The sequence below is a fragment of the Mustela putorius genome, unplaced genomic scaffold, assembly GCF_011764305.1.
Source record: "Mustela putorius furo isolate JIRA1106 unplaced genomic scaffold, ASM1176430v1.1 tig00003942_pilon_pilon_pilon, whole genome shotgun sequence".
Taxonomy (NCBI): Eukaryota; Metazoa; Chordata; class Mammalia; order Carnivora; family Mustelidae; genus Mustela; species Mustela putorius.
Genome location: NW_025422087.1, coordinates 5496849 through 5521282, shown reverse-complemented (window position 1 = coordinate 5521282; position 24434 = coordinate 5496849). Strand labels below are relative to the sequence as shown.

The window sequence follows — 24434 nt, the reverse complement described above, 5'->3', positions numbered from 1 at the left end:
ATTTATTTGAGAGAGAGAGCACAAGCACATGGGGAGAGGGAGAAGCGGTCTCCCTGCTGAGCAGGGAGCCCAATGTGGGGCTCGATCCCAGGACCCTGAGATCATGACCGAGCCGAAGGCAGATGCCCAACTGACTGAGCCACCCAGGTGTCCCAAGACTCCTACTGACTTCAGCACAGATTTGTTTTCTAGAGACCCCAGTGGCTCCAAGAATTGTCCCTCTGGCCAGAGGAGAATCCAATGAAAACTGTGTTGGCAGGGAAAGCAGCAGTTTTCAAAATATGGCCCACAGATATCCCACATCAAAATCACCAGCAAAGACTTGTCAAAAATGCAGATGCTCCCCTCCACCCGCCACCAGCATTGCTCCCCACACACTCAGAATGTCTCCAGCAGGGCAGGAAATGGAGGGAAGACAAGGCCTCCCGCCCCTGCCTCTCAGTCCCTGAACCGCACAGCCTTCCTGGTCTCCCATGATGGCCCCAGAAGACTTTCCCTCCAGGGGTGGAAATGCTGGGCTCCAGTGGGAGGGGACACTGCCTGGAGGCTCCAGGGGACCCCCAAGGCGTGCTGTCCCCCATGGAGCGATCAGCAGACTGGGCCTGCCCGCCTTCCAGACTCGGAAACCCTCTTGTGTGCGTCGGTGTTTTCACCTCAGTGTTCCTGGGCAGAATCCAAGAGGGCATTAGAGTCTCTCGCTTGAGAGCATGGATTTCAGTTACCCTGGAGATGGCCTTCGTCCCCCTGGCTGCCTGTTTGGCATGTGGGTCTGGCCCTATCCTATTCACATTCCTAGAGAGACACTGCCTGAGCCATATTCGATGGAAGAAATTTACAGACAGGCACAGGGATCACGGCTGCCTTTGGTGAAAGGAATTCACAACCTCCGATGATCAAATGAAGCTGGGACGAGCTGGTCACTGTGGCTCCCACTGGGACCTGCCTCCTCAGGGAGCCTTTCAGAGATGCTGGGAAACATATCCCTGAGCTAGTCTTGCCTCCGTGGCATGCCTTTAGAGGCAAGGGGCCAGGAGCCAGACCCTGGCCGCGCCTTTCATAGCTGTGTGTCCTTGGGCACATTCCTGTCCATCTGTCTCTCAGCCACAGGCGGTCTCATCTGTAAAATAGAGAAAATGATAGTCATAACGTTTCTGCAGCATCAGTGAGATGAAAGCTCACCCCAGGCGCCCAGCCGGTGCTTAACCAGACCTTCTCCTCCCCCACGCCCACCTCTAGCATTCTTATTTATTTATTTATTTATTTTCTGCGTAACAGTATTCATTGTTTTTGCACCACACCCAATGCTCCATGCAATCCGTGCCCTCTCTAATACCCACCACCTGGTTCCCCCAAACTCCCACCCTCTGCCCCTTCAAAACCCTCAGATTGCTTTTCAGAGTCCATAGTCTCTCATGGTTCACCTCCCCTTCCAATTTCACCTCTAGCATTCTTACTATGCGTCCACACCAGGAACTTAGCCATGGACCTGGCCACTCAGAGAAATGAGCCCAGGAAACCATTCTAACTGCACCAGGTTGACAAGGGATCTGTTATGCCAGATATTCCTGAGTTTGAGCGGAGATAATTACAGTTGGTTTTTGAAAACAATAGGGCTGCCCAGTCTGGTGATGAGACCTCCCATCAAGACAGACAGTGTGCCACCACGCTAGAGATGGGTGACGCTAGAGCTCGGGTTCTCTTCTGAGCCCTGCCATGCTGGGGTGGCTCCAAGCAGAGTAAATATTTAAGCACGTGTCTTGTACAGCTCTTGTGGATCTGAATGTCCCAGGAGCCAAACACAGACACCTGCCTCAGTGACCCAGATTTAAAAGACAGTGTTGATGTCACTCTGGGGAGTCCGCTGGCTACCCTTGGCCGAGAGGTAGCAGAATTCTGGGGTCTGTGCATTGTCTTGGGAACAAACTCTTGAACTGGGAGAAAGAGAAAGCAACTGTAATGAAATGAAACTGTAATGAAAACTTTCCTTGGGCAAAGCTTCCCTTGGCACGTTTCTTGTGTGCCCATTAAGCTCTACCTGCTAGGCTCAGAACATTACGTATATTGAATCTTCTAATCCTTACAACAGCCAGAGAAGGGACCATCACCAAGAAACAGAGGCTCAGCGAGGTTAAATTATCTCCTCAGAGTCTTCAGCTACTCGGTGTCAGAGTGGGGGGACAGAGCCAGGGGTGGGAACTATAATTGTGGAGAAAGGGGGCCAGTGGTGCTCTTCCAAACCCCGAAGCCTTGCTACTCACATGTTCTCAGAGACTGCGTGTCCCTGAGACCAGGGAGGAGGCTCCTGTTTACAAGGGATTCCTTCACGCTTCTCTACCAGGTCGACATTAACCCACTTTCTGGGCTTTCATGGAGGCCCACTGGGTAAATTAGTTTTGTCTTACCTCAAAATATATATTAAGACTCAAGCGAATAGAAAGACTTCAGAGACAAAAGAAAACAGATGCAGGATCAAGGCGCCACCTCAATGAACAGAACCCAGGAAGCCCCATTCTGAGAGAGAGGGAGCCCACCCCACTCGCCTTCAACCCCTGCCCATTTGCACCTGCCCTCTGCTTCTCACACAGACCTCAGCCTCCACCAGCCACAGCGGGCCCTTCCACCCTTTGTTCCCTGGATCCCTGGGAGCTGCACTGACATCCAGCAGCTCCTTCTTACCCAGGTGGGTACCCCGGCTCCCTTGATGCCACCAGAAGCCTGGCACAGCCTACTTCTTCTCACCTGGGTCCTACTCCTTCCGTGCCACATCGTAATTGTATGTTTATACATCTTTCCCTTCTGCGAACTGCGAGCTCTGCAGAGGATGTTGTGCCCGTCTACAGAGGATGTGGTCCCCGGGTCGCTGTCTAGGGCTTGGCACATGGAAGGCACGTGACAAATGCTAACTGGCAGACTGGAAGAATGGATCATGGCCTGAGAATAGAACCCTTGTGTCTCCAGTCCATATTCTGGGACACCAGCCTCTACCTGGTCAACCTGAGTTCAGTGCTTTCTCCTTCAGAGATCGCCAGTCGGTCTGACCTTGTTCCTTCAGACGGTAAACAAGGTTACACTGCCTCGTGGAGAGCTCCTAAGCAATAACCAACCGGTAACTAAACAATGACAATAAACAACACTGGAAATCCATATTTTCAAATTTCCAAGCGAGCATCTTAGTAGAAATCAGGACAATACATTTCATTTTTTAAAAGAATCATTTCAACAACTCAGAAGCATTCACTGAGCACCTCCCAAGTGCTTGATGCTGCGGGGGGAAATTATTATGATCTTGTGTGTACAAAGTGCTTTACAGCCGTCAGCTTATTTCACAGAATTGCCTCTGTGTTTTTCGGGGTCTTCACTTGGTGGGTAGAATAGTGGCAGTGGAAGACCCCCCTCCCCCATGCCCTAATCCCTGGCAACTGCAACTATGTGACCTCGCCTGGTAAGAGGGACTTTGCAGATGGGATTAAAGGCGGGGTCTAGAGATGGAGAGATTATCCTGCTTCTCTGGGTGGACTCAGGGTCATCACCAGGGTCCTTCTAAGAGGGAAGGAGGAGGGTCAGAGTCTGTGGTAGACCGGACAAGGGAAGCAAACAGTTGGAGCCACGTGGCCAGGAGCCGAGGAGTGTGGGCAGCTTCCAGAAGCTGAAAGAGGAAAGGACGCTCTCCCAGAACATCCAGAAGGAACGCAGCCGTGCGGGCACCTCGAGTTCAGACTTGTAGGTTTGTGGTCATTTATTACCACCACATAAGGAAACGAATACACGCATCCTTTCAGTGGAGATGGTGATAGTCCTTACCTCATGGGCTGTGCTGCTAGGTGACAGGTGATAATAGTCCAGAACAGAGCCAGGCACATGAATGTTTGGATAGTCGTCATGATCACAGAATTATTTTATTGTAATTTATTTGGGAGACCCTACCCTGTGGAGTAGGCAGGCCCCCTTCCTCTTCACTGAATGAGCCTGGGTTAAGTCCTTGTTAGACACCAGGTCCTCGGCAACTCTGGGAACTTGTGACGAATCGAATGGCCTTTATGAGCCCAGGGGTCCTGGCGGGTCGGGGAGACAGATGTCTCAACAAGGAAGGCCAGCTCGGGGTGACGAGACTCAGTGAGGGGGTCTGCCCTGGATTGGGAGTCCAGTGGAAGGATCTCATGTGGGAAGCAGGGGAAACTGGGCAGGAGAGGGTCCCTCTAAGGAGGGAAGCCTTGAGCTAAGAACTGCAGGCTGCAGAGACCACCAGGCCAACATGGGGAGGTGTAGTGCAGGCAGAGGGAGCAGCGGCCCAACATCCCACAACCGAGACTCAAACCTGGACCGTCGGCCCTCGCCCAGTCTGCCGCTCTGGGCATACCCTGCACGCACGTGACCTAGCTGCCGGCAGGCCTCAAGGAGGATACGGACAACTGGATACAGGATAAGGACTTGATTTCAAACCACCATAGAAGTCCCTATTTGAGAGAATTTAAAAATAAATGGTGGGGAAATTCCACCAGAAAGATTTAAAAGAACTGGACTTGGGAAGATTTAAAAAGGGGAAAAACATGAGTTGGACCCTTCGGGTGGGTAGGATATGGACCGTCTGGTGCGGGCGTGAAGAAAGACGAAGCTTCTCAGCGTGGAGGCTGGGCCTTGCGGAGGCAGGGGAGGCAGGCCGCTGGGAGAGTGGGGAGCAGCCTCAGAAACCCAGGAGGTAAGGATGACAGGCGAGTCGCCGGAGAGCTAGTTCCAGCCAACACTTCATTTATTTTTTTTTTTAAGATTTTATTTATTTGAGAGATCGCAAGTAGGCAGAGAGGAGGGCAGAGAGAGAGAGGGGGAATCAGGCTCCCTGGTGAGCAGAAAGCCTGATGCGGGGCTCGATTCCAGGACCCTGAGATCATGACCTGAGCCTAAGGCAGAGGCTTAACCCACTGAGCCACCCAGGCGCCCCCCAGTCCACACTTTATTCTGAGGATATCGGGGGAGTCTGCTGAAGGGTCTCTGAGTCATGGGATGAATTCAGTGTCTTAGAACTACTCTCGGTCTGTCTCTGAGACCGGAACTTAACTTTACGACTCCCACGTGCTGCGTGTTCTGTTGTTCTTTGTTGAACTGAATTGACGTTTGCAGGATGGATTGGAAAGAATGGCAAATTCTAGCTTCTGCTCTAAATCCTCCTTGCTCACGCCTCATTGGAGGCAGAAGCTAATGTTGCCAACCTCCACAAAGACCACACACCCTCATACCCGCACAAGGTCCTAAGTCATCCCAGATGGAACTCTCCTCATTGCCTTTGACCTTGCCTGGTGTATACTAAATGTCTCGCCAAGTACAGATTGAAAGGACACTCTTTAGCTCCTATTTTATATCCTGAGTATCGACTATTTATAACTGAGTGTAACTGAGTATCGACTCAGTTATAAAACAGAAGCTGAAAGCGTGATTTCAGTGCCAAAATCCGATGGGAAGAAGCAAAGCCTTTTCCGGCTTCTCAGCTTCAGCACAGTGTGCTCATGCTGCCCACGCCAACCCCGCATGTTGGGCGTTGTGGAACGGAGCGGGGGCTTGGCTGCCAAAACGTGCCAGAAATGGTGCATCAGAGATAATAGTAACGACATGACATGCAGAACACTAAGAAACCGTTAGCACGTAGTGCAGCAAGGAACGCAACGTGAACTTGGGCGAGATGAGGAGCACAATGATTCATCTCACCAGATGACGGCGGCGGCCTCCTAGCCTCGGGACCTACTGGAGCAGGGACTCAAGCTCCGACAGAACCTTCCAGCCACGTTTGCCACATGCCTCTCTCAGCATGTTAGCTTCCTTCTCATCAAAAGGTAGTGGAGGTGGGGGGCGTGACCACCAGCAGCTTCCAGGCTCTTCTCCCCGTCCCAGGAAGGAACACCTCTCCCTGACCAGCTGCAGCTCCAATAAACTTCAGAGAGGGACTGTCTCCAATGTCATCTCCTCAAGGGGACTGAGACCCGGGAGGTAGAGACACGGAAAAGGATGACAACCACACCTTTGATCCATGTGGCTGGAATCAAGGAAGGGCTTGGGCTACAAGAATGCTAAGGAACCATCCTGAGCCAGGAACAAACTCCAGGCACAGCAGCTTGGAAGCTAGGCCTGGGAAGGTTCTGTTATCTTCCCAGGTCTTCCCGCCTGGCCTCTGATTATGTGCCCTTGATTCCTGCCAGGCAAGAGACCTCACTTACCTCTCTGCCTCCTGGAGTCAGCCTCGGCTCTCCCCCCACTTCCCCTCTGCGCTTGGTTTTCTGAAGTCCACGATGCCTGTGGACTTTGCCATGAACTTAACCTTGTGTCGGACAGGCACAACAATGAAAGACACTATATATAAAGACCTAATATTCTCGTCAAAGACTCACGAGAACCTACAGCTTAAAAATGTAAGGTGGGGGTGAAATCAGATTAGGTTGGCCTCGATTGTTCCTCGGAAGTTGGCAGATGCCTCCCCCAATGATTGTGCATTGGATGTTCACGGCAAAGGCTAGGTGACCCATCAAGTCATCGGTCATTTAGCTGTGGACGATCCCACTTTTAGAGAGAAAGACCTTGCCATGGGGAAGAGGTCGACTTCATTTAGGGATGGTACAACTGTATCTGGAACTACTGCCATCCACTGTTGATCCTTCCCGAGCCTGCCCTGCTGGTGGCAATTGTTTTAAATCCTCTGGCACCATGGATCCCTGATTGACCCCAGATGCCTGAGCATCAGGAACTAGCCCTGACTTGTGTGTCCTTGGCCCCCTAAGCCAGTTCCAGCTTTCTGTGCACGTGTCATCTGCTGTGTGCCCTGAGCTCAGCCTTGAAGGCCACCCTCTCACCATGAGTCGTCCAAGCCCACAGCCAGCAGGCCAACGTCCTTGGAGGCTCTGCAACAACAGGACCTGCCTGTGGCTAGAATATGTATTTTTTTTTCTTCGATGAAGCTATTTAAAAGAGAAGCCTTACTTTTCTGCTTATCTGGCCAATAGAAATCCCATCAGTCCTTGATAATCAGATTGCTGGCTGTTATGCCTGGGCTAGTCATGACTTAAAGCAATGGAGAGCATCTGATTCTTGATCTTGGGGTCATGAGATCAGGCCCCACACTGGGGCCTGAAAAAAGAAAGAAAAGATATGTTGAAGGGTTGAAGGTAGTTTTATTGCCCTCAGAGACAGACTCTGTCCCTTTGCCCTCAAGATACAGCCGGAGCTTTAGCCAGTTGCCTTAAAAGTCTCCCATGGGTGAATGGGTGCCTGGCTGAGCAGAGCTCACTCATCATCCCCCGTGCCTGATGATAGTGGCCCCAGATGTCACAGTTAATGCATTGAAAACTCATGCCTGTGTGTGAGAGCCAACCAGCTGGCTGTCGGGGAGCAGGCTGGGGCTTCAGGGAGCCACGTATGGTATGGGACTTTAAGCAACAATTTGGTCAGAGGTATCTTGGCAGCCCGGAGGGGACAGCATGTGATCCCAGCATGAAAACAACGGAGGCTTGAGGCCTGCAGTTTATGGGGTGTTTCCAATAAAGATGCAGAGCCCAGCACCTCCCTGAGGAATCCCCAGCATGGGAACACAGCACACATTTATCTGGCCACACTGGCACTTTTAAGTGCTTAGGAATATCCAGAAAAGGGGCTTGGGTGCCTTTCTGAGCAACGTGCTGGGCTGCTTCTGAAATCAAAGCTATACGGGCAGATTGGAGAGGAGAGAGAGAGGTGCGGAGCCAGGAGGGGCATTAAAGGCTCAGGGCTAAATGGCTCCTCGACGGCAGACAAAAGTCCGTTTTCTTAAACCACGAGCCTGGAATGTGTCCTCTGATGATGATTACAGGCCAAATCAACACTCCAGTGATGGAAACCAGGCCTTTGCTCTGCTCACGGTGTCCAGGCTGGGACAGCTGCAGCCCTAATGAGATCCAGAAGACCTACTGAGCTCACTGGCCAGTCCTCAGGGGAGGGGCCACCTAGGCACTGTTCTAAAGGGCTCCCTGCTCAGATCAGGAGGCTCAGCAGGTATGCACCAGAGTCAACCCCATCACACCCCTGAACTCCCTACTGGAGTGACAAGGAGGGACTGTGGTATTGGGGTCAGAGCCTCTGGACTGAGTTATTCCCAGACCTCCTCGCCTGCTCAAACCATGACTTCTCTGCCTGCAAATCTCTCAGCTACATCTGGAAATGCAGGTCAAGTTTGCTCCCTTTGCACTTGGTGGAAATGATGTTTCTATTTGATCCACAATGTAGCCCCATGATGATGCACTCACCTTAACATAAGATCGGATGGATATCCAGGGAGTGATCGCTCCCTGCCCCCCAGTCATTCCACCTCCCTCATTATAACACAAGCCCACATGTTATGGAACTGAATTCTGGGGGCCCTGCTTAGGAATTTACCGTATTTTTTTAGTAACCCAAATCATGCTAGAGAAACGCCAAACATGCAGAAGGCCTCTCCACCTGCGGCCACAGCCACTTTGGTGAGAGACAGCCCTGGGGAGATGCCACTGTCAAGTACATGTCTACTTAAAGGAGCTTACATTTTACTTTACCTTATTTTATTTTATTTTATCTTATTAAGATTTTATCTATTTGACAGAGAGAACACAAGCAGGAGTAGTAGAAAAAGGGAGAGGGAGAAGCAGGCTCTCCGCTGAGCAGAGTCTGATGGGCTGGATCTCAAGACCCTGGGGATCCTGACCAGAGCTGAAGGCAGATGCTTAATCGACTGAGCAACCCAGATGCCCCAGGACCTCACACTTTAAATGCCCATGGGTCACTGTCACCTCTTAGTGGTCCCCCAGGTAGAGGCTCAACAGTTAACGGAGTGCACGTGGTCCTGGTAATGTTTAGTCCTGGGCAGAGTGAAGGGAGAAAGATGGCTTAACGGATCCTTTTATAGTTCGTAAGGGTGATTATTGGGTGTTCATGCCATGGTGTGCCACGTGCCTCCCTCCAACCTCATTATAACCTCAGCACATTACCCGTCAGGCGTGAACTTGGAGGGAAAAAAAAAAAAAAAGAAAGAAAGATGGCTTAACAGAGACGTCAGGGCAGAACATTTGTTCTGGTCCCCACAGGACAGCAGATCCAGACTTGCCCTTATAATAAGCTGCCTCTTCACAGCTCTGGGGACAGAATAAGGCTGGTAATTAATTTTCCACCATTTTGGATGGAATAAGAGGCAATGCACCAGATCCAGCTGTTCTTTCCCCAACACCATTATTGGAGCCATGGGTCCTGAGAGGTGGAGCATTCCTGAGAGACTGGAGACCTACACATCACTTACCTTGTTTCATGTCATTGTCGATGACATTCTTGAGTGCCAAGGAGCTGCGATTTCTGAGCAAGATAGAAAAGTGCCTTCTCCACAGCTTCAGCACAAAAGACGACCTTGAAGAGGAGCCATCCAAGTGTGGAGGAAGGTACCGATTTTCCACAGTTAATATTGTTCAGGCTTTCTGGAAAAGAAACCACAGTACCATATAGACCTGACTATACTCTTGGAGGAAGTTTGCTTCATTAACTGGAGTCCTGGCCTCTTTAAAGGGGCAGAACTCTCCAGATATGACTACAAGGCTGCTGTAGTCCTCTCTGGGGCACCCCACAAGCAGACAAGTCAACAAACCCAATCTCTTACAAACAGACCGTGTGAACTTCTCCCTGCTCTCCAGCTTCACCCACAGGAAGTGCATTCCAGAATATACTAGAATATTCTAGAACTTCCTGAGAATTCTGGAATGCCTGTACTCTCTGACTAAGCCTACCCAGCTTTCTCCTCCAGAGCCCTTGCAGACTTTAGAATCTCCCACCTATAGATCCTTCCTCCACCATGAACTGAACTGGAGCTCAGAGATGGCTTGTACTTCATGTCTGTTACCTCACCACTCAAAATTTTTTTTTGCTTCTCAGTGTTTTCTCACTAAAGTACATTTCTATTTTCTCTAATTTTTAATCATAGTCCACCATGGACGTGTGAGAGGCAGGAGAGCCCTCATCCCCAGTCTTGTCAACAATTTGTAGTAATTGTAGGACCTCCCTGACCCCCAGAGGCAGTTACATGCTCTTCCTTTGTGTCCTCAACCTCAAAATAAAAGCTCACTACACCTTTTCACGTTCTGTGGAGACTGTTTGATATGCCTTCACTCTAGAAAATACCATTTCTCGAGCACTTCCTACCTGACCATGTTTAACATACAATATTTCCATTCCCTTAAGAATTCTTTATACTATTAACAGATGAGAAAACTAGTGTTCCAAAAGATAAAGGAATTTCTCCAAGATCACACAGAGAACTATGGAACAGTTGCAAACAAGCTTCAGTTGGGCAGGCCTGGCCCCAAAGTGAACCTTCTTTCGGTGGCTTCCCTACCAAGTCAATACCCTGTAAACCCGAGGTCTGGGCTCAGACTTTCCTCTCTGTCCTGGAAACTAACACTGGGACTGAAGTTTCATGGGACAGGGGCTTTTTAGGGCTAAAACCAGGACAGCTGGCCATCCAGGGACTGTGGACACCTGGACCTTGTGGTGGGCCCCAGGTGTAGAAGGTAGATGCTGGGGAGAGCCGAGCCAAGGGAAAGAACGCTCCCTGTATGCAAAGACACCCCCTGAAGGGCAGACACTGTGATGTGTCCAACGTTTCAGAGGGCTGCAGCTTTAGTCTCCAGGCCAGAACACAATCAAAATCATCTGGAGGGAGAGGAGGGACTTGTCAGTAGGTTAGAGACACCAAACACTGGAGAAACATCCCCAAGTTTTTCTTCTGTGTATAAGAATTCTAGGAAGCTAGAACTAGCTAAAATTTTTTGAAAATAGTCATGGATCCAGTGGACCCACCCACCTCAAATGCTCATCTCTGAGAAGGCTTCCAAGTCCACATGCCTCCAGGTCATGACCCGAGGTCCTTTGGGTGTCCCCGATCTTGTTCCTGCCAACAACTCCCATGCCATAGCATCCCTCCCCCACACATCCACACACTCACTCTGCACATGACCTCGTTGAAGTATTTTAGTTTCACTCTACGTCCCTGCACATGCTGTGGCCATGGCTCAGATCGTCTCTCCTTCCAGAGCCTTCCCGACTACCTCCACCCTTCCCGGGTCACTGTCCGTTTCTGTTGTTCATCTGTGTTCATCTCACCCTCTAGGCAGGCATGCAAGGAGGGCCAGTGACTGTGTCTTATTCCCGGGGTTTCCAGTATCCACCCCAGGGTTTGGCAAGCAGATGAGCAGTAAGTGTTAGTTTCAATGAAATGGACAGCGTAGGGCATGCTGGTAATGAAGTCTCTCGACTTGAAAGGTACTCTGCTCCAGGTTGCAGCCACAGGCAAGTCCAGATTTATAAACGTTAAGCTTACCGTGAGCCTCTAACCATCAGTCCCCGCAGCCTTTGAGGCTGCCCCTTGGTTGCCATGGGAACCAGCCACTCACAAAGCCTCTGGGGCCATGGAACTCCACCGGCACTCCCTGCTGCAGAGCCTTCTCAGATGCTGTCCAGGTGCCACAGCTTCCCTTCAGCAGCCCCTCCCCCCTAGGGTGGCCTTGAGCCAGAAGATGGAGGCCAGGTTTCAGCGGTGATCCACGTACAGCTGCATTTTTGGAGAAATGCACTCAAAATTGCAAAGCGACCAGCAGTAAGTGAACTCTTGGAATACAACCTGTGAGATAAGTGGCTTTGCTCTAGGAAGCTGGTGTGAAATGGGCAAGAACCAAGAAGCAGGCAGATGGGGAAAATGGAAAAGGGATCAGGTCTCCTTTCTCCCCACGGTGGAGGTGAGAAGTCTGATGCTGGGAAAGGGGAGCTAAGAACTGTTGCCACCTGCCAGTGGTGGGTCCCAGCAGTGATTTTACCAGTTGGTCTTAGAATGCAATCAGTGGAATATTTCACAGAAGAGGGAACTGAGGCTCAGAAAGTTAACTGAATCCATGTTCATTTCTTCTTTCCGGGCACACGCTACCTGGCCTCCCTTGCAACTAGGAATGACCACGTGGCTATCCAAGGGATCTGAGAGGAAATGATGTGGGCCACTTCTAGGCAATCTCCCATACACGTCTCCAGGCTCTGGTCCTCTCATGGCTGGCTAAACTGCTGATGACCCCCGGGCAAACTCGGAAGTGACTAGTGACCTGGTGAAGATGGCAGAGCCTCTGTTGGTCCAAGTCCTCAAATAAATATAGTGAGTGGGTTGCCCCCCAAGTCTTCACACCTACTCAGAAGTACCAGACTTCTAGTGTGATTATATAAGTGGAGGTCTGTTTGTTACAAGTAGCCTTCCCTAACGGATACCACAAGACCGTCCTATCTGGTTTTCAACTTCCCTGTACCACATACCACAGGTCAGGACTAATTTCAGGGTGACCAGTGGCATCCGAGATACACAGGCTTAGCTGGACAAATCCAGAGATCTTGGGCTCAGAGCTGTTTTGTTCATTGTAACAGCTGCTTCTTATGCTCTGGAGGTCTTTCAAGAAGCTGGCTCCAAGACAGAACATGAGTCGTCCACATGACATGTTCCCAGGGAGATTATGGATTTCCTGCTTGGTCTCTAGTCCTTAAAAGGTGTTCTATAAATACATATTGGATGGATGGATGGATGGATGGATGGATAGATGGATGGACAGAAGGAAAATAGCTTCTACTAGAGAGCTCTTACTATAGGGGAAGGAGTGAATGTTCTAAATATAGCCATGGAGTCTAACTGAGACACAGGAAGGTAGGTGAAGTGACAGAGCTGTTCACTCCAGCGACAATACCTACTTGCAGTCCAGCTGGGTTGAGGGAAGCAGGTGACCAGAGAGGGACAGGCCCAGGGAGGCAGCTGATGTGTGGTGTTAGTGGCCCCTACCATGGGGAAAGCTTCACACCCATCCCCGATCAGGGCTGGCATTGCCATCTTAGCAAATAAAAAACACAGGATGCCCCCATTCAATCTGAATTTCAAATAAACAACGAGTACCTGTCCATATAACGCTTGGGATATACTGATCCTAAAAAATGACTCATTTTTCTAAAATCTTAAATTCAAATTTAACTAGCTGTCCTGTAATTTGATCTGGCAACCCTAAAGCAGGCAACCTGAGAAGGGATCTTGAAGGGACAAATGGAGGAGACAGCTGACGAAGCCCGGGGTCAAAGACCTTTGCTTCAGGGACTTAGCCTTCCTGTCAGAGTGGTTTGCCGAATAACCAGGAGGTAAAGACCTGGAGCATCTTCATTTGGCCTCTCTCTGGCATTCTAGAAAGTATGGAAAATGGTAGGTGTGAATCAGAACAGGCAAGAAACAACAACATCAACAATAACTCTGGCCTTCCATCCACTAGATCCAGAAAAGAAATCCTTCCAAGACATTGACTGTTTATTAAATGTGGAACACACAGCCTCATTCATAACAGAATTATGGAATGGAAGTACAAGGGGCCTTTCTGTTTTTAACCTTTAGAAGAAGTCTTGGTGTTTTTTTACAAGATTCTTAAACATCATTCGCGTGTAATTACTATCGCTGTCAAAAAGCTGATATTTAATAAATAGTCCATTGTCAGCCCAGAATTCTCAGTCTTTATTTAGACACTCTTACTCTCCCCTCTTCGATTCCACACAATTTTAGCTTATTTTAATATTCCTGGGAGCCATGGAAGAAAGTTCTGGAAGTTAAGGAACCTAGCCTCACCCCCCACCCCCGACACACTGATCACATTACAAGTCTACCAGTAAAACCTCCTGGGAGAGAAAAAAGGTAAGAGGGCTGAAGGGGTGAACCAATCACCATCCTGGGTCAGGAGGACTGGTCAGACATCTGGTCCCCACTCCTGGCTGGTGTGATGATGCCTCATGTTAGAACGAGATTCAGAGCTGTGTTGAAGCGTCACACTGTGACAGAATCCACCCATCACCATCACCCCCATAGGCCAAGTGTTTTACTTGTCACTGTCCCCCCTGGTGTCCCTATTTTTAAGGCTTGCCTCTCCGCAAGCCATTCTCAAGCAAGCAGCAGTCAGAGGGATCTTTGGAAAATGTCATTGTTTCATTTTAAACCTTCCAATGATTTCTCAGCCTTTTAAAGTATATCGAAACCCCTTCATATGATCTACAATGCACATGACTCGACCCCTGTGACCTCACTTTCTTCTACTCTCCCTGATGGCTTTCACTCCACTCTACCAACACTGGCCTACCTTTTGCTCCTCAAACACACCAACCCTGAGCCCTGCTTAGGGCTCCACAGGAACTGGTTACTATGCTTGAAAAACTCTTTCCCTGGGTGTTTGGCTGGCTGTTGCTTTTTGTCATCCAGGGAACAGCTTACAAGTACCTTGGAAAGCAGCTTTTCTAGATCAGGAGACCTATAGCAAGTCCCTCACCCTATTTTATTTTTACCATCACACTTACCACTAGCTCATAACTTTTCATATATCTGCTTATTGTCTCTGGATCCTCAAAATAAAATGTAAATTCCAAGAAGACAGAGACCGATTTTTTCTATTTGACCCATATCCCCCGTACCCAGCACAGCATGTAGGATACAGTAAGCTATCAATACATCTGTCTTGCAGAAACTTTCAAAGCTTTGTCACATCACCAGGCACCAAATCCTTACAAGACAGCATCATGAAGAAATCCTCATGAAGACAGACTATACAGAGACTAATAGTACTAGCAAATATTTATCCAGGGCTTGTCACATGCCTAAGCAGTTCACCCGTGTAATTGATTCTCCTAATCTGCAGGATAGCTCTAGAAATTCTATTATACATTATCCCATTTAACAGACAAAGGCCTGGAGCACAGGTGGGAAAAGTGATTTGCCCATGACCACATTAAGACTAAGGAGTTGCCTAGAGAACCCCAAAGAAAGCTGGGACCCCCAAATCCTGGGACATAAATGGGACTGTGTCCAAGCTAGTTTCTGGAAGATAGTCCCTGTGAGGCTTTCTGTTGTCTATGGAGGTTGGTTTCATACCATTTGTAGAGTTCTGGTCAGATGTTAGGAGGAAAGAGAACTTTAACCATGATTCAGCAAGAATTATGAGAAAGCCAAAAGCAGAAGAGGAAGGAGGCCAGTGCAGACCTCAATAAGCCACTCTCTTCTGTGTCCACCCACCTCTCCATTTGTCATTCACTCAATGCACTTGTTTTGAACACCTCACCACTGCCTGGAACTCTTCTAGACACATTCGTCCTTCAAAAGGCAGTTAGGAATAATAGTGGCACAGAAGCAGGGTGAAGGAATATGGAACACCAAAGCCAGAATGCTGCTTTATAGGCTTCCCGAAGGGGTCAGGAAGCAGAGAACTCCAGGTATGGGGACAGCAAGCGTAGAGGCCATAAGGCTTGGGAAGATGCCTGGTGCATCCGGAAGATAAGCAAGACATGGGTCTGAGACAAAGCGAGCAGTGGGGAGGGACAAGGTCAGAGGAGGAGAGAGGCCTTATAGGTGTTGTAAGACCTTTGGATTTTACTCTGAGTCGATGGAAGCAATGATTTGGCTTAACAAATTTAGGAAGTCCATGGCTATTCAAAGACCACGCAGGCACCAGCAGAAAGCAAAACACCAACTGGGGTGGGGGTTCTGCCCCCTAGTGGACATCTGAAAATGTCTGGAGACACTTTGGGTGGTCACAACTTGAGATGGAAGGAGAGGATGCAAGAGGCATCCAGTGGGTAGAAACCAGTGAAGCTGCTGACCCTCCTACAGGGCACACAAAGCCGCCACCAGAGAATTACTCAGCACAGAATGTCACTGGCGCTGTGGCTGAGAAATCCCGAGTTCAGACATTACTCCAATAACCTAGGCAAGAGATTTACTCATCAAATGCAGACTAAGCTCCTACGATGTGCCAGACAATGCACGGGGACCTGAAGATACCACAACAACAAAAAAAAGACAAGGTCTGTGCCCTCATAGAGCTCATGTTGTGATGATGGTGGGCGTTCAGAAGAGGGTGGAGAGAGATGGCAGGGTGAGGGGGGCTGGATTTTTAAAATGTCTCATGAAGGCATAACTGACAGTTTGCTCAGAACTGGATATGCAGAAAGAAGAGTCAGAGTTGACCCCAATGCTTTGTCCTAAGCAATTAGTGCTGAGCTGCAGACCCCTGGAGGGGACTAAAATCTGGGGTTTGGAGCAATCGGGGGTTGTGTTTGCATATATTAAGTAGATATGGGGGAAACTGGATATTTTAGTCTGGAGATTTATTTTATTTTATTTTTTAAAAAAGCCTGGAGGCTAAAAAAAAATTCAGAGACAAAATTTTAGAAATTGGCAAAGGTAAAGAAGAATACACAGAGATTCGGTTTCAATGTAAGAACACGCCCAAGAGATCCTCACACCAAACTCAAGCTCTCTCCCATGAGGAGGCTGGGGAGGCGCTGGCAACAGAGGGTGAGCTGGGAACACAGCCGGTGGGCGGAGTCTTGTTGGAAGCCAAATGAAGAAAATGTTCCAAGAGAAGAGAGTGGTGAAACCATGCTAGGTAGGTGCTCTCATGCAAGGAAGAAAATCCGAATACCACCCGTCCCCATTTCTAACACTATAAATTGTTCTGGTGAGACCATCAGAAAACTTGGTCTGTCTGTCACTGCCTTATCTGTTCAGTCACCCCAGGGTAATTACTGAGCCTGTATCCTGATCAATAATTTAAACTGGACATTGCATAAGATGCAAAAATGACTAATACATAGTTTCTGTCCTTATGAAGGTTTCTATCTACTAGAGAAAACACAACATCCACAAAAGCTCCTTTCACATCCAAAGAAGGAATTAATCCATTGGTACTCTGGGTATCTACTAAACTCATAGCATTCTTGTGGTTAAAAATATAGAGGAGAGGCAGCTCTTTCTGCCCACAAGTCCTGTCCCCCTGCTTTAATAAAACCACCTGCTTGCACCAAAGACGTCTCAAGAATTCTTTCTTGGCCGTTGGCTTTGAACCTTAATGTCTGGGCGCCTGGGTGGCTCACTCTGTTAAGTGTCTGTCTTCGGCTCGGGTCATGATTCCAGGGTTCTAGGATAGAGCTCCCTGGCCCCCCGGGCTCCCCTGCTCGCGCTCTCTCTGTCAAACAAATAAATAAAATCTTTAACTATATATATAATATTTACATATTTATATTACTATAATATAATTATATTAGTTATATAATTATAAATATAAATATATAACTAATATGATTGTATTATATTATTTATATTAATTATTATATAATAGTATATAATTATATATAATAGTATAATAATTATATTAATATAAATATTAAATATATATGTGTGTATATATACATACATATATATACACACACACACACATATATACACACACATACAAGAGAAATGTAAGACAAAAGCTTTTGTCTCATGGAATTTACAAAGTAGTCAAGAGACTGGGGGAAACACAATGAAATTTTTAGAGAAGAAATAAAGGTACCACTACATTGTGAAGTGGGAATGCCCTAGGTGTTTGAAGGAGGAAGCCATTCATACTCAAAGGCTCTCTTCCTGAACTCCAGCCTGAAATGCTTCCCTTTTGCCATAGTTCACATGTGTGGGGGATGGGGTCCCATGGAAATTGGGAATCAGGCAAGAAGATACGAATAAATCAGCATCCGACCATGACAATCTCTGAGAAAATGGCCCTAAAGCACGCAGGCCACCCGCCGCCAGTCGGAGGAGACTTCTAGATGCTCAGCCTCAGGTTTAAGCATCTCCTAGGACGGGTAGTGGAAGTGAAATTCGGACCAATGTGGAGCTGAGATAACTTGGTGTCTTCCCTTTCATGAGCCTCCAGCTGTTACTTCCCCAGAAGTAACCAGATAAAAGAGTTTTTGCATTTGAAATGTTGAGGCTTTGGAAAAATCAATTTCCACACCATTTTCTCCCTCAGTCTGATATGGTAACCCCAAATACTTCTCAATTTTGCATACCCAACCACGACAGTGGGAAGTTCATGTATTTCTACAACCAAATCCTCATATTATCCTGTGCCAAGCTTCAGTGCTCACAGGAACTCTTTGTGTAAGGGGCAAATGAGCCTCAAAGGACAATCGGGTATTTCCCTGTTTTAGTCTAATTGCTGGAGTGGGGTCTGGGCAAAGTAGTGGCCTGTTGGGCATGTGTAAGTAGAATATAGTGCGAGTTACTGTAAAATTCATATGCCTATTTTCTGTACAAATTTCAAATAATTTTAAGATTAAATGTGTATGAGTTAAGTAGAGAAGGGATCAGAGAAACCACATATTCTCTTTTGTGCTAATTCCTGTAATACTATTTCATTACAATTCAAGATAGCTCAGAAGATGGAAGGAAAATTATTTCAAGAAAATACCTACTTCCTCTATCTCCTCTCCTCTTCTTTCTTGAGTCAGTTTGCTTTCGCAGCAGTAAGATATTTCAGTTATCTGTTCTGTCAACACCCCACCAAAGCCAAAGGAAACATGATCATTTTACTCTGGTCCAAATAAATATGGGAGTAGATTTTTTTTTCAGGTAGCAAAGGACCAGAGAGTTAGAAATTACCTATAACGTCTGGAAGGCTTATACAGCCGTTATCTGGAAAATTCTTTAAAGTCTCTCTCCTTCCTTTTTTTAACAAAGAAACAATTTTTTTTAAAAACATATTTTTTATTTTTCACAGTTGAGCCATCCTGTTCTCTTTGAGCCCAGTTCTAAATTGGAAAATTCAGAAAAATAAATTATAAATACATAAGATCAATTGATTTCTTATGAACGCGATTTTTCTTACCTGACATGTTTTCCATAAATTAGGATAATGTTGCTGTGTTTTTAGATTAAAAGACCCAGTTCAATATGTCTGTCTGCGGAAGAGGAAATGAAACATCTGCTTCGAGCTTCCATTAGGTAGATGACTTATGATAGGCAACAGTCAAGCAAGGCATCTGGCTTCTGATGGTGCTGGTTTAGATCACGGTGCTGAAAGTCTTCGGGAATCCAGTAAGAGCCTTGGAATCTTACCAAGGCCTTCCCCACCCTCCAGCCCCAGGAACAACATGAATGATAAGGATGCCCACATGCAAAGTCCTGAGGATAATTTCGGGGTTTTCGAGCTTCCTCGCCGGCAAGGAGCAGACCTGTATGCCACATCCATTAGCTTCAGGCTGTTTGATCTGGGTCGAATGACTTGCTCTCTTTTAGTTTCACTTTCCCCCTTTGTAAAAAGGGTGTGTAATAATGACATCTACTTCATCGGTTTGTTCTGAAGGTTAAATGGGAAGATATATTGGACCCCTTGGCACAGTGCCTTTCCCATCATGACAGCTGGCTATTGTTAGCTGTCATTTTCATGCTTGGGCCATGTGGTTAAGATTCTCTGGTTAAAAAGAATATTATAGGGCACCTGGGTGGCTCAGTCATTAAACGTCTGCCTTCAGTTCAGGTCCCAGATCCTGGGATCCAGCCCCGCATCGGGCTCCCTGCTCGGCGGGAAGCCTGCTTCTCCCTCTCCCGCTCCCCCTGCTTGTGTGCTCCTTCTCTCTCTGTGTATCTCTCTGTTAAATAAATAGATAAAAAATTTTTAAAAAGAATAATATAGGTACTTGATACTTTATCAATACCATTTTTCCAAAAAAATCCAAATTACAGGTTTTATGCAATAACTGCTAAAAGGCTGGGTTTACTTTACAATGTTCATTATCTACTTTAAAATAGTTTGACATTGAGCGTGAGAGCATGAGTTTGTATTAGTGGGAGCCTCAACACTAGGGGCATTTTAGTTGCCCTTAGAAATTCAAGGGCAGTAGAGAAATTCAGCCTCCAAGGGTGGTCAGATGGGATTACGTCAGAAAGACATCAGCTCTGCCGATCTCAGTGGCCACCTGAGGCTTTGAAAATTAGGATAGTGAGTATCAGAAGTGAGTTTCTGTCAGTGAAGTGAGAGGCTTAAGGCTTGCCAGTGTAAGTGGAGAATATCCAAAATAGGCTCTCAATGTTAAAATGAAAGTTTTGAGGACTGGGTAATTGTTGGGAATGGTAATTGCGTGAATGGAACGGGCTGTAGGGATCCAGGGAGGCCTGAGGCCATGTCCATAGGGATGGCATTGAATGTTGTTGCTTCTGACTCCAGGGAAGCTTTTAGACAAGAGGGGGAATCCTCAAGTTCACAGTTGTATGAACTGTCCTGGGCCTGGTTCCTAAAGGAATGTTTGTTTAATAAAAGATCTGTATCTGTGGCCAAATTTGGTCTGAGAATCACTTTCTTAATAAAGAGATAGTGAGGTCGAGGACATAGCTAATTCTTACCCACCTTAAATGCCCCAAACTACCCATGAGTTGTGGTTGGACCTTTTGGATAAAGTCAGCTCACAACGACTTTAAAATAAGATAGACTTAAGTTTGGATCCAGAATGTGCTCCTTCCTAGCTCTTTGACCTTGGGCAAACGTCCTCACCAGGGGGTTATTAGAGGATTAAATAAGATAAGCCCTACAAAGCACAGTGGAAGAGTAATAAAAGCATGGTCATGGTTATTATTAAGTGTTTAGGGATTCTCATTTCTCCTAATTATAAGTGGCTTTTCAATGTCCCTTGATTTTCATTTTCCTCGGTGATTTAGACGGAATTATAAGTCAAAACTGTCCACTCTTACGCTTTTGTAATCTATGTTGCTCTGGTGATTCCTCTACCCCTCTGACTGCTTACTGCCTCATTAGAATAAATGTTCCTCAAGAGCAATCTTTTCTCTCTTTGTCACAATCTATGCCCAGAAACTAGCCCGAGACCTGGGATATGGTATGGGACACTCCAGGAATTTAATTACACAGTGATTCTCTCTTTTCACCCAGGCTCCAAACCAGTTCTCTTTTATTCTTCTTGCCTTTTCCCTGCTCCCATGCAACCTCTCATGCTCCCTCTTTGTTGTTTATTCATGATGTTATATCTTCCACTCTCTTCTCCATCTGTTCCTCCGCCATCTTAGTCTGGGCTCCATCTTGCATTTAAACCGTTGAAATTTTCACCTACCAATTATCTCCAGTTGGTTCCTCCTCCCCCATCTAGCTATTTCCTTTCTTCAACTATCTTGAACAAAGCTGCCAGATTATTCTATTAAAATCTTGCTTCACACAAGTTATCATTCTCTCAAAAACAAAAACAAACACTTTCAACAACTCTCTACTGAAACTATCCAAATCCTGTAGGCTGGCTGGCAACTAAAGTGTCCATGATCTAACCCAATGGCCCTTTCTTTTGGGCAATCTTTCACTCCATTCAAAATGGTCTGTTCATTATCTCCTATTGATCTCTATGTTCGTAGTCCAACATTTCTTAAATCTTCTCACCAGTCTCCCTAAATTACAGAGTAGGTTGACTCAAGTACATAGTGGGAGAGATTACTTTCAAGTCTTGTGTTTTATATTTATAGCCATATTAATTTTGCATATGAATTTTGCATATATCTCTTAGTGGTAGAAGATTCTTCTGGTGCTATGCTCTAAAATGCTTCCTACAGGAGTGCCTGGGTGGCTCAGATGGTTAAGCGTCTGCCTGCTGCTCAGGGCATGATCCCAGGGTCCCGGGATGGAGTCCAGCATCAGGCTCCTTGCTTGTCAGGGAAACTTCTTCTCCCTCTCCTTCGACTGTTCCCTCTGCTTGTCAAATAAATAAATAATAATAAAATACAATAAAAAATAAAATGCTTCCAACAAAATAAAAAAGTAATAAAAGTAGTAAGTAATGGTTACATTTTAATTTAATTTTTAGCATCTTATCAAGGCCAGAAATTTATTTAACTTGTTTCCTGGTAACATGCTACTTGAGAATCCCTCACTGAAAGCAATGTGGAACTTTCCAGAAGAGTAACTAGGCAATTCTTGACTTTCTGGAGACCCACTTCCTTTCCCTGTCTGGCCTCTCCCATTTAATTCCTCAATAACTGTCTCACCACAGGGGAAGAGTGAAGACAAGGAACTCAAGAGAGGAAGGGCTTTGAAACAATGGGTTACAATTTGATGAGGTTCAGGCATTAGCTACGTTTACCATGGTCCTCATCAACCCAGGTGATTGGAAGAGAGAGAGAAAGGATTTGTCAGCTGAAACACAAAATGTTATTGTGGGTTTTGTCTTCTCAATAGGCACGAACGACACACACAGGTGCATGTGTACGGACTTTCCCCAGCAACCGCCTCCTCCATCAGGCATTTTGTTGAGGGAAGTTACAGGCACTATCCAGCTCCATGGTGTCAGGCGCATCAAGCAGCACTCTTTCCGTTCCAGCTGATGCGCTGATAAGTTTAAATATGATTGGGGGAGCTGGGGAAGCTGTGCGCCCCAGTGGGCGTGGCTCTTGGGCTCCCGATGAGAACAAACATTTCCAGATAGTCGCTGTGACCTCCTTCTGGTTGCCACAGTACTGACGTCAAGGACGCAAACCTGTACACGGGAAGGAAGTCATCCTGCACCACTTGTTCAGCCTTTCGCCATCTTGTTTACTGGCTGAACAGTTATATAGTAGTTTGAATTCTGAGACGGCTTATATTTCAGTATGTTTACGTAGTGGCTTCCAGTCTATTAATAGCAAGTCCGTTTTTGCAACAGTCTTCAACTGTTAAGGCTAGTTTCTGTTAAAAAATCGTTTCTAAAAATTATGAGAGAGACAGAGGGGTTGCTTTCCTATAGATAGACCTTCTAATATTCTTGAAGCCTGTGATGACTTCTTTTAGGCAAGTAGGAATGTGCCCGTTTGCAGGGCAGCGGGAAATTCTAATGCATATTCTCCATACAGACGTTCTGCTTTACCTATCAGCATGACATCTGAGTGCTTAGGAGAGGATAACAAGAAGAACGGAGGATAAACTTCTCCTGGGACTCTGGTCTATTGGTGTGCCAAGCCAAATTTTTAATTTGGAGAGCAATTCTGCAGAAAATGAACAGAAACTGCTATCTAAACATTTTAATAAGAATAAGCCCCCAGGCCAATATGCAGTCGAGTGCACTGCTTTCTAGTAATTTCATTTATACAACAGCTCCACAAGCTGTTTCTCTCTCCATATTCAGATAACCCTCGCCTCTAGGGTGACCATAAAAATGATATTTTAATAATGTGCCACATCTGTGATCAGAAATACTTAATGAAACACTCTTGTGATCCTATGGTAACAAGCGTCAAAGAATTCTTTCCAGATTTAGACAGGACCAGTTAGGCTTTTTACGGTAACTTTCATCGGCACATTTTTTTCCAAGGTTGTCTGCAAGAAATCATACCTAAAGATAAGTGCTCAGGGTGAGGTCCAGAATTTATTTCGTCTGCGAGGGCTTGCTGGCTCCCACAGAACTTCTAGATCAATAGAAGTATAATGTGAGCCATATATGTCACTAAAATTTCTAGTAGATCCAGAAAAGTACAAAGAATAAGGTGAAATTAATTCCTATAATAGATCTTATTTAATGCCTATATCCATGACAGTATCATTTCAATATGTAATCAAGATGAAAATGTTATGAATGAGACACTTAATGATTTCTGTATTCAGTCTTCAGAATGTGGTGTGCATTGTACGTTTATGGCACATCTCAATTTAGAGTAGCCACCTTTCAAGGTCTGGGAGCCACCATATTGGGTAATGCGGCTATAAAAAGGCTACTAAAGGAGTGGTTTTCAACCTTCTGCATCAGGAAAATCCAGAGAATCTTCACCAGAATGTGAATTTCTAGGCCCCATCCCTAACCTACCATATCAGGTCTCTGGGGGTGGCATTAATGGGTTCCAGAGCTGGAGTTTTGCTTACTCAAATTTAAGATCATCCCCGAGGCTCCCTGAGGGGGAGCTCATAGGCCCTGAGCCAACACCACCACGACCTCCCCCCACACAGTAGACAGAAGCGCACACAACTCATTCTAGTCTTCCATTGATTCATTCGGTGTGTGTGTGGAACACTTACTATCTGCCTAGCGCTGTTCTATGCCATAGGGCTAGAATGATGAGAAACACAGACCAAATCCCTGCCCTTTGGAAGCTTCTAGCCCTAATGCAGAAGACAGACAGTAAGCAAGTAGAGGGATAAATAAGAGGTCTAATTTCAGGTCATGGAGAAGACAAAGTAAAGCAAGGCTAGGAGACAGTGGGTGGGTCAGAGGAAGGATTGCATTTCTAGGTAGAAGCAGTGTACTGGTCTTGGAGGGCTCTGTGAGGAGGTGACCACTGGTAGACTCTGGAATGCGAGGAAAGAGGGAGTCCCAGAGCACGTGGGGCAAGAGCCCTGCATTAGAGCCAGCAGCTGGAAGGCCAGCAGGGTTGGAGCTGAGTGAGCCGAGGGGGAGAGCGCCAAGAGGAACACAGCCACCAGCTGCATGGGCCCTGGAAAGCCACATCAAGGCATTTGGGGTTTATCCTTAGAGCAATGAAAATGCCCTGGTGGGTTTCAGGCAAGGGCCTGTGACATAACCCCCGATGGAGGTGGCTATGGAAACTGTCCAGGAGAGTCCTGTCAGCTCAGACACGGACA

At 46.8% G+C, this 24434-nt stretch overlaps 1 long non-coding RNA gene and 1 other non-coding gene across 2 annotated transcripts; one reads left to right on the top strand and one right to left on the bottom strand.

Annotated features, from left to right (window-relative positions):
* Window positions 1-39: 39 nt before the first annotated feature.
* LOC101680350 lies at window positions 40-19324 on the bottom strand. Its single transcript, XR_200971.3, has 3 exons — window positions 18723-19324; window positions 9281-9452; window positions 40-1117 (listed from the first exon to the last, which is right to left on the bottom strand). It is a non-coding gene; the product is annotated as an uncharacterized LOC101680350 (long non-coding RNA).
* Window positions 8882-8985, top strand: LOC123389090. The gene has a single exon (XR_006603621.1). It is a non-coding gene; the product is annotated as a small nucleolar RNA U13 (small nucleolar RNA).
* Window positions 19325-24434: the final 5110 nt, after the last annotated feature.